Genomic DNA, 7289 nt, shown 5'->3' on the forward strand with positions numbered 1-7289 from the left:
CTATATTGTCTTTGTTTTTTCCCCTTCGTGCGTGTGTTTTCTCTCGCTCTCCCTGTTGGAAGCTTTCCTCAAACATCAGAGGTCCTGGCTGGCTATTTTATTTATGGATGAAGCAATAAAACGCTAAATTAAACCGTGTGTTCGGGGAGAACGTATCGGGGGGTCCCTCTGGAGGCAGCAAGCCAGTGCTCTGGTGAGCAGGCCCCTAAACATCAGACCCTTTTCTCTAGAACTAGGTTTTCGACCTTGGCACTGTTAATATTCGGGGCCCAAGGGTTTCTCTGTGTCAGACTCTGGTGCGTTGTAGAACGTTCAGCAGCGTCTCTGAACTCTGCCCAGTCAGAAGCCCCCCACAGAGCTGTGATAACCAAAATTATCTGTAGACTTTGCCAAACATCCCGAGTCGGAGTGTTGGGGGGGGGGGTGCCTGCCCATTTAAGGCCTATGAGCCATTCATCTTCTCAAGATAAGCATTCCAACTCCTTGTTCGACTCATCTGTGACTGCAGGACCAGCCACCCCAGAACCTAGCAGCATAAACGACCATTTTATTAGGCCGCGTGTCAGGAATTTGGAAAAGGCCCAACTCTCCTCTGTGCTGCAGGGTCTGGGGCCCAGGCCTAGAGGAATGACTTTGTGGGAGGTAGAGGAGCTGGCACCCAAGGGTCCACCCCAAAGAGGTTCTTCCCTGGCCTCCTCTGGGCCTGGTGATCAGAAAGATGACCCGTGGCCTATCTCCCACAGCGCCTGAGAGACGGACCTCCGGTGGGGTGGCCCAGGGCTGCTGTGCGGAAGTCCCGACCAGCCTCGCGGAAGCCGTGTCCCCTCTTCTGGCCTGGCCTTGGCCATCAGGTAGCATCACCTCCACAGCAGCACAGCCCGCCCAGGTTCCAGGAAGGAAACAAAGCCCCACCTTTCAGTGGGAGAAAAATTTAAAAAAAAAACTTGCAGCTCTGTGTTAAACTCACCATAATCCAGTGCAGAGTGATCAGTGTACGCCTGGGGCAGGGAAGGGTGTGAGGAGGGAGGACGCTGAGTCCTCTGTTCCGCCCAGACTGCGCCCTCCCCCTCCCCTTCTCATCCTCCTGGCCATCGGCCTCTCCTCTGCCTGAGTCTCCCGTGTCCTCAGTCCTCAGTGTCCTCAGTCTCCTGCTGTGCGTGGCAGAGAGTGGAGCAGGGCCTGGGAGGATTCCGACCAGTTTCCCTGGCCTCTTACCCTGCCCCCTCCTATACCTGACCCCCACCACCATCACACCTGGTCTTCCCCTGGGGTCTGAGCCCTTCCAGGGTCTGGGGGCGCAGCAGCTTGCCTCCCTCCTGTCGGCATCCGCCCCCTGAGGGACGAGCATCCCCCGAGGCAGCCGCCATGCTTCCCAGCCTCCCGGAGTGTGCTGCAATCTCTCCTTCGCCCTTCACTGCTCTCTCTGCTCTGGAGGGTTTGTCCCTTGGTGTTTCTCGCCTGGCGTGTTGATGGCACCTGGGAGAGAAAGGAGATCGGGCGTGAACAGCCGTTTCACGGAGGGCCCGTTGCCCTTGTTTTGGGTGAAGATGACTCTAAGTGTGTTCATGTCCCCCTGCCCTGTTGAGCCCTGTGAAGTAGTACGGTGCCCACATTTTACCTTTTTTAAAATATACATGTTTACCTCGAAATTATTAAGCTAAGTAGAGCTATTGGTCCCTCCAGGATGGGGACCAGGATCACTGCGATACGATTCCTTAAATCTTTCTTCATGGTCACCTCTGTCCCTGGCTGCCCCTTGACACATTTTTGTGTGATGAGGGTGCCGCACTCTAGCACATTAACTTCCAAGGGACTCCTTTTAAATGGTTAAGCCAGATGACTGTGCAGGTATTCCCCCTCTGCCCTGCCCGCTGCCTACCCTGCCCCCCAGCCAGCCCTGTGTGGACCGCAGCCACCAGACTCGCTTCCTCAGGCTTCCAGCTGCTTACGACCCACAGAAGCCCCCGCAGGAGATTGCAGAATAATGTTGGGGTGCTTTATCCCCAGCTCCCTCCCTTGCCGGGCCTCAGGTCAGCAGGGTCAGTGTCTGTCACCCTAAAGCCACCATGCCTCCCCGCAGCGGCTCCTGCAGCTCTCTGTAGTTTCACTAACCACCCCACCCTCCCTCAGGCCCCCCGCCCAGGCCCTCCCTCGGCCCCTTCCCACCCGCCCCTGGGGTGAGCATCTGTTACCTCTGGGACTGTGACCACACCCAGAAACCCCTGATTTGCATCTACAACAAGAATAGTCCCTGAGTGGCCTGGGAGCCCCTCCTGGGAGTCCCAAGTCAGACACCTCTGGGTTCCTCGGGGGGTTTTAAAATTCACTTTCTGGTTTTAACAACAATACATCACAGAGGGCACTGGACTAGTGACTCCTCTGGATGGGGAAGTGTTATTTACTGGGGTGTTTTGAGAAGAAAAGTTAGCAGGTAAGTAAAAGGAGTCCGGAGAGAGAATTTATGATGACCTGCAGACTGGGAAGCGTCAGCAGTTGTAGTCGTCCTTCCGGGACAGCAGATCCTTACTGGGTCAAGGTGAAGAGTGTGTCTGGGGGACATCCAGGCTGTGGGTGAGTGGGATTCCCCAGATGTGACGTTAGCCGTCCCTCAGACCCACTAGCCAGGCCTCTGTGCTTTCAGGCCAGCGACTTCTTTGACGCTTCTGCTCTGACAAGTGTGGTGCGCTGGTCTGCGATGAGGATCAGCTGGCAGTGGGGGACCCACGGCCTTGCCCCGTCACACCTCATGCACCTCACACCCCGAGGAGCAGCCAGAGCCCAGCGGACCAGGGCCACCTCCAAGGTCACCCAGGGCACTCCCCGCTGGCTCGCGGTTGTGTTTAATCTGCATACCCCTTTGAAGCACATGTTACGTATCTAGGGAAAAAATAGAATCAAGAATTCTTTCTGGCCACCCATTTCCTGAAGCACAGAAAGAAAATATTTTTAAATGCTTCTTAAAGCAGGCAACAGGAAGGGGTAGTGCCCCTCTGGCTGGCTGGCTGGCAGGGGCTGCCACTGTGGTATTATTTCACAGACGAGGGAGGTGACTTCCCAGCCAGGGGCAGTCCGGGCCCGGCCTTCAAGGCCCAGGCCCCTCTGGCAGAGCCAGGACCCCCCAGTCTGCCTGGGCAAGAGGAAAGGCCTGGGAGGAACCCCCATTTCACAGAGAGGGGACTGAAGCCAGGAAAGCGGGAGGGAGGCACTCATACTCCAGCTTCCTTATTCCTGATTCTTTCACTTCTAGGGATTTTTTTTTTTAATTTGGGGAGTGGGGGCTGGGCAGTTGGAGTCAGATTTGTTCGTTTTTAATGTTTGGTGGCTTCCCTCGAGTGATGTAACCTCTATCAGTTTAGCTTGTCTTCCTCCAGCCCACGCCACTCCGTGAGGCCCCGGCAAGCGTCCCTCCCAGCAGAGGTGCATGAGACCCGGGCCCCTTCCTGTCTACTCTTGCCCTGCAGACGCGATGCTGGGAGGCAGACGTGCAGGGACACGGCCAGGGGGCCAGCCCGCAGCTGGCGGTGGAGGGCCCGGAGGGCTGGGGGAAGCTTCTGAGGCCTCTCTGCACTTCTGGGAGGATGGCTGGGGCCCAGGGAGGCAGGACACCTGTGTCATGCCTAAGCCCATGTCCTGTCCCGCCTGGCCAAGCTGCATGCAGTTTGACCAGAGTATGCTGAAGGCTGGCCACGGCGAGGGTGGCTGCCACAAACCACACGAAGAGGAAGGAGCAGTCTCAGCCCAGGCACTTGAGCCAAGGCCAGTGTGGTCGGTCCTCAGCGCGATGTTGCAAGTTCCCAATCTGGACCCAGAGGACGGAGAGTTTGGGCATCATCTGGAGCCCAGAGTTGGGTGTTACCCACAAACACAGGCACCCCGAGTGAGTCCTACGGCCGCCCCTCCCCCCACCAGGTGTCAGAGCCTGGGCAGTGCATCTGGCCCTGGTGGCCCTCCCTGGGACACCCAGCTGCCACTTCTCTATAAATCACCCTGCAGCAGCTGTGCTGAGTGAGCCACTGCCCTGGGGTGGGGCTGGGGCCCACCTCGTTCCCCTTACACACCAACTGATGCAACCAGCTTTCAACAGCCGCATTGCGACAGCGGCTCCAGGGCTTCCTGTGCCCAGGCAGGGGGCTTGCTCACCACAGCACAGGGCGCCGCTTACCCGCTCCGCCTGCCCAGCATGCCATTCCACCGGGCTGGAAGTGCCTTCTGTCAGGGCCCTTTGAAGCCTTTGAGTGGATCTGCTTTGCCTGAGAAATGAAGCCAAGGGCTCTCAATCCTGGTTGCACATGACAATCATCTATTACATTAAAAAATAATGCCCTGGCTGGTGTGGCTCAGTGGATTGAGCATCGGCCTGCAAACTGGAGGGTCACCGGTTGGATTCCTGGTCAGGACACATGCCTAGATTGTGGGCCAGGTCCCCGGTGTGTCACACCTGAGAGAAAACTGGTCGAGGTGTCAGTGTTTCTCTTGCGCCTCCGCACATCGGTGTTTCTCCCCCTTTGTTTCTCCCTCCCTCCCCTTCTCTAGGAAAATAAAAATAAATAAAATATATTTTTTTAAATCTTGATGCCTGGGTCTTATCCTCACCTTAAAGATACTGACTGAATTGATCTGAGTTTAAAATATATATATATATATTTATTGAAGGATAACATACATGCAAAGAAAAAAAGGAAGGAAGGAAGGAGGAAAGAAAAAAGCCTGAAGTGCAAAGCACAGAGAATTTTCATAAAGTGAACTTACCTCGAGTAACCAGCAACCAGATCAAGAAAGAGAACAGCGCCAGCATCCCCTCCTGCTATGAAAGGTGATCGCCGTTCTCACTTCTAACGGCAGAAATTAGGTTCACCTATTTCTGAGCTTGACCTTCTGTAAATGGAGTCACACAGTAGATGTGCTTTGGGGTCCAGCTTCCTCCACTCAGCACTGTGTTTGTGAGATTTGCCCAAGCTGTTGCTCATCCATGTCGTCAGTTCGTCCATAGGGTTCAGACCCTATGGATGTTCCTCAGTTTACCTGTCCGTTCTACTGCTGGCCGACATGGGGTGTTCGGATGGCTGTTTGCAGTCGGGGTTCTTCCAAACACTGCTGCTATGAGCATCCTAGCGGCATCTGTGGGGGCGTTCCTGTCGGGTCCAGACCCCAAAGTAGAACTGCTGGGCAGGTATGGATAGAGTGCTTTCGGCTTTAACACCTTAGGCCAGGTGACTCTACAAAGCAACTTCCTGCCGCAATGTGAGGCAGTGCCAGCTGCTCCACACCTTTGCCAGTGATTGCTATTTTCTGTCTTCTTCCCACGAGCCACTCTGGTGAAATGGCGTGGCATCACAGTGTGGCGTCATTTGCATTTCCCTGATGACTAACACAGTCGAGCACCTTTTCATCTGGCTATTGGCCACTTAGATCCCCTCTTTGCGGAGTGTCTGTTGAAGTATTTGGACGTGAGTACTTTTAAGAAGCTCCTTAGGTGGCTGTGATGGGCGGCCAAGGTTGAAAAGCTTTCAACTAAACCACAAGTGAGTATCCACTGCTCTGTTTCTCAGTGTCCTGCCCTTGATCTTAGAGGATATTGGATCTGAGGGCACCTCATGGACTCGGGAAAGACAACCTTCACCTCCTCCCTGGCATACACACACCAGGATGAGCCTACCAGGAAGAAGCAAGGGACTGGAGCTGGAGTTCAGGCAGCTGAGAATCACTGGGAATGTGGCCTGCACTTCAGAATTCTGGGTCTAGGGAAGGCCTGTGGTGTCCACAGCTGCCACAGACATTTCCTGGCCACAAAAATGACCCCTTGCTGGTCCCCCCGGAGCCCCAGGCGATCAAGTAGAGGAAGTGGAGGGCCCCATGCCAGGTACTTCCCAGTTTCTAAGCCAGTCTGAACAGGACATGGCTCATGTGGGGGCTGTGGTCAGGCTGGGGACAGTGTAGCATGTGTCCTGGGGACCTGGGTGGGGCTGAAGGAGGCCTGCCATCTGTGGGTGAAAGGGCAGCCGGTGGGCCCCTCCCACACGGGCCCAGGCTGGGCCCGCTCGTATGTTCTGACAATGTGCATGCAGTTCCAGTTGTTGTTTTGCTCACCTGTGGTGGTCTCCTCTATCCTCTGCTCCCCACCTTGGGGGTCCTGCTCCAGGGTCTTCCCTGCCCACCCCACTCCTCTGTGGCCCCTCTCACTTCCGAGACCCTGTGGCACTGAGAGTGAGGGCATGCCACGTGACTCCTGAGGGCACACTCCCTGGTAGCAAGTCCCCTCCGAGGCTCCCGCCTTCAGCTAGCTCTCGTCTCCAGACTGCGGCCTCCTCCCAGGAACTGCCGAGCACAGGGAGCTCCCCACAGGGAGCAAAGCAGCATTTCCTAACTCAGTGACGGGGTCCTTGAACTTGAGAAGGAAGATGCAATAAAAATACAAACTACACACAGTCAGCATTTGCCTGCCCCCGACTTGAGCTGTGCAAGCATCAAGCCGAGCTGCCAGCTGGGGGCTGGGAGTGGGCCCACGTGCTGCGCGTCTGGTGGGCGGGGCTGTGCCCTGAGTCTCGGACCTCAGCTCGGGGCTGCAATGCTGGTGGTGAGCCGGAGCGCGGAAAGGCCCCTGATGCATGGGCTTCACCACAGTGTTCAGGGGTGGGGTCGAGGGAGCTTGGCAGTGCCCATCCCACGAGCTATCTGAAAAGAGAGGGTTCACCTTCCGTTGACGGAAGTCCTGCCAACTACGGGACCTGAGATGAGAGGCAAGGGGGCGCATGGGCAAAGTCGACAGTTTGGGGGCCAGTGAGCAGAGACAAGTCTGGGCTCTCGACTGTGCCCTGTCCCATGAATTCAGGCCCTTTTTGGCAGACCGCTCTGGACATGCAACATGTCATGTCTGGTAGCCTAAGTGCAGATGCTGGGGCCCCCTTGGCTGGCCCAGATGGCAGCCTGAGCCAGCCAGCAACCGGAGTGCCATCTGAAGCCTAGAGTAACAGCAGGACACGCTCTTTCAGTGTGTGAGCGTTCCAGGTGCTTCCCGCCCTTGTCAACAACTGGCATTTTCTGTCTTTTTCGTGTTGACCACCTGAGTCTCACAAAAAAGGGAGACCCCTCTCCTTCCAGTGATCTCCTTCTGGAGAAAGGGGCCCTTTCTCCAGGGCCTCTGCACAGTGATCATGGCCTTTCGTTCCCTCATACCTGGGTCTCCAGACTCCCCTTCCCCGCGGGCCCCTGCGCTGAGCATCTGGCCCACTCCTGTCTCCATCACCCGTGGAACGCGTCCCTCCAGTCCCTTCCCCGCAGAGCACAGCCAT

General features: G+C 56.3%; 1 long non-coding RNA gene across 1 annotated transcript; it reads right to left on the reverse strand.

The window, feature by feature from the left end:
- Window positions 1-823: 823 nt before the first annotated feature.
- LOC119037600 (uncharacterized) lies at window positions 824-4830 on the reverse strand. The gene is made up of 5 exons (XR_005080243.2): window positions 4750-4830; window positions 4163-4250; window positions 2470-2877; window positions 1255-1476; window positions 824-912 (listed from the first exon to the last, which is right to left on the reverse strand). It is a non-coding gene; the product is annotated as an uncharacterized LOC119037600 (long non-coding RNA).
- Between the last annotated feature and the right edge of the window lie 2459 nt (window positions 4831-7289).

Source organism: Artibeus jamaicensis, unplaced genomic scaffold (genome assembly GCF_021234435.1).
Source record: "Artibeus jamaicensis isolate MK-2021 breed Jamaican fruit bat unplaced genomic scaffold, CSHL_Jam_final contig_786, whole genome shotgun sequence".
NCBI classification, from domain to species: Eukaryota; Metazoa; Chordata; class Mammalia; order Chiroptera; family Phyllostomidae; genus Artibeus; species Artibeus jamaicensis.